Source organism: Eublepharis macularius, chromosome 2 (genome assembly GCF_028583425.1).
Source record: "Eublepharis macularius isolate TG4126 chromosome 2, MPM_Emac_v1.0, whole genome shotgun sequence".
Taxonomy (NCBI): Eukaryota; Metazoa; Chordata; class Lepidosauria; order Squamata; family Eublepharidae; genus Eublepharis; species Eublepharis macularius.
The window spans coordinates 115,108,401-115,111,162 of record NC_072791.1 but is presented as its reverse complement, the minus strand read 5'-3'; positions in this window follow the sequence as shown (position 1 = coordinate 115,111,162).

Here is a 2,762-nt window from a genome sequence, read left to right as displayed (position 1 = left end):
AGACCTGGCTACATTGTCCTTACAGCATATTACAGGATGTATATTTGAGTTTGCAGAGCAATTGGCAACCAGTGAATCGTCCTTGCTTAAGTCTGGGAACGGAGCCAAGTCTGGGAACGGTTCCAAGAGGCCTGATAAGGAAACTCAGCACAGCTGGAGCAGCTCAAGCAATGTTTCCAAGCCGAGTGCAAGTGAAGAGGAGAAGCAGTTTGCTTTAACTATTCGTCAGCATTGCTTTGGTTGTGGCTCATTAAACCACCTTCGTAAGTTTTGCCCGGTGTTAAAGGCAAAGAGCAAGAAGAAGAGGGTTCCAGATAAATCTAACAACGTACCCAAGAGCAGGCTTGTGATCTCGAGCCAAGTGTCTTATAATGATTGGTTGCTTGATTCTGGTGCATCACGGCTATTTTGTTGTGATAGAACCTTGCTCCGTGATATTCATCCTTCCAAACTTACTCGTGTGAACCTGGCTAACGGCAGTGCAGTGCAAGTTGCAGAAGAAGGAAGCCTTGACTTCGCAGCATTGGGACATGTGTTCCATAATGTATTGTATGTACCCAAACTAGAGTCAAATCTGCATAGTGTAGCTTGGTTAACACAAGCAGGGTTTACTGTGTCCTTCTCACTAACATCATGCACCATATCAAAGGGGGATAAAGTGTTAGTGACTGGGAAGTTAAACAATAATGTGTATATGGTTCATAATGTGCCAGCAGGTGCTCAAGTAGTTATGAATAAGAGTCCCCATGATGGGTGTATTCATTTGTTGCACTGTAGGCTACGGCACATGGGGTACAAAGTAATTAACAAAATTTTGGCTTGTCTGGGAACAGAGAAGGTAAAAAGCTGCAACAATTTCCTTGATTGCCAGGTATGCAAATGTGTAAAGGCAAAAGCGTCCCCCGTAGCAAAAGCCAGTACCAGGGTGACCACAAGACCTTTAGAATTGGTTCGTATGGATGTTTCTGGACCTTATCCTGAGAGTTTCACAAAACTAAAATATGCAGTCTGTCTAGTGGATGATTATAGTAGATTTGGGTGGATTTATCCTTTGAAGCATAAATCAGAGGTATACCAAACTATTAAATGTTGGTGCTGCAGGGTAGAAAAGCAGCTTGGTGAAGAGTTAACTGCTATTCAAACTGACAGAGGAGGTGAATTCATGTCAAAAGAATTCAAACATTGGCTGGAGAGCCGAGGTGTTTACCATAGAGTTGCAAATATTGCCACACCATCTGAGAATGGTGTAGCTGAGAGGAGAAACGGTTTGATTCAACAAGTAATGAATGCTATGTTGGCAGATTCAAATCTGAGCAAAAGGTTCTGGCCAGAAGCAATTTGTGCTGCCTGTTTCATATGCAACCATGTGTGGTCCAGCTCAATTAACCAAATCCCTTACTTTATGTTGTTTGGAAAAAAGCCTAAAACAGATTTCCTAAGAGTGTTCGGTACAACAGCGTGGGTGAATATTCCTTTATCTCAGAGGAGAAAAGGTGGTCCTAAGTCCAAACGATTGGTATTTTTGGGCTATCAAACGGGCATGAAAGCCTACAGGTTTGCAGATTCGCAACAACAGCTAAGTTTCAGCAAATCAGCTAGCTTTAATGAACATGGAAATTGGGGCAAACTACATGGAAGGGAGGAGCAGAGTCAAATTGTGTTACCCATTACTAACGAGACTGAAGATGTGCAGCAGCCTGAGGCTAGGCAGGAGATAAAGCAAGAGGCAGTTTCTCCAGGTCAAAAAGCCTCTGACCATGCACAAGGTAGTGTACAGCAGCGAGCTGACATACAGCCAACTCGTGTGTCAAGTAGGAGCACTAAAGGCTGTCCTCCTGTTAGGTATGGTTATGATGCCAAGGTTACAGCATCTATTAATTATGTTTACATACCAGAGCCTAAATCATTCCAGGAGATACTGAGTTTTAAAAGTCCTGAGAAAGAGGCTTGGTTAGCTGCAATGCAGTCTGAATATGACTCTTTGTTAGAAAATAAAGTGTTTTCATTTACAAAATTGCCTGCCGGGAAAAAGACTGTGGGTTGTCGCTGGCTGTACAAGGTTAAACAGCTGCCAGATGGTAGTTATCAAAGGAAGGCCAGATTGGTGGCCAAAGGTTTTTCTCAAATCCAAGGTGCAGATTTTGATGAAGTGTTTGCTCCCACGGTGAGGGCAGAGTCCTTACGTTTAGCATTGTGTAAAGCAAGTCTGCAAAATCTTAATGTGCATCATTTTGATTTTCAAACTGCTTACCTTAATGCAGATCTGGATCAAGTATTATTTATGGATCAGATTGAGGGGTTTGAACCATGAAACAAAACACTGGTGTTGCAGTTGCACAAATCAATTTATGGTTTGAAACAAAGTGCATTATGTTGGTACAAGTGTATAAGCACTAAGCTGTCCAGCATAGGATTTACTGCTGGGATTGCTGACAAGTGTGTCTTCAGCAAACAGGGAGAAAGTTCACAAGAATTTATAGTTTTGTTTGTGGATGATCTATTGTACCTCTGTGAGAATGACAAATCATTGAACAAGTTCAAAGATGAACTGAGTAGTCAATTTAAGGTTAAATACCTAGGTCCCATCAAACATTATTTGGGTTTGGATGTGACAAAGAATCCTGAAGGGTGTTATGAGTTATGCCAACAGCAGAAAATAATGAAGTTGTTGGAACAGTATGGCATGACAGATGCCAAACCTGTAAGTACACCCATGACTACTGGATACCTTAAAGAGCCCAAGGACCAAGAGTTAGAGTGCA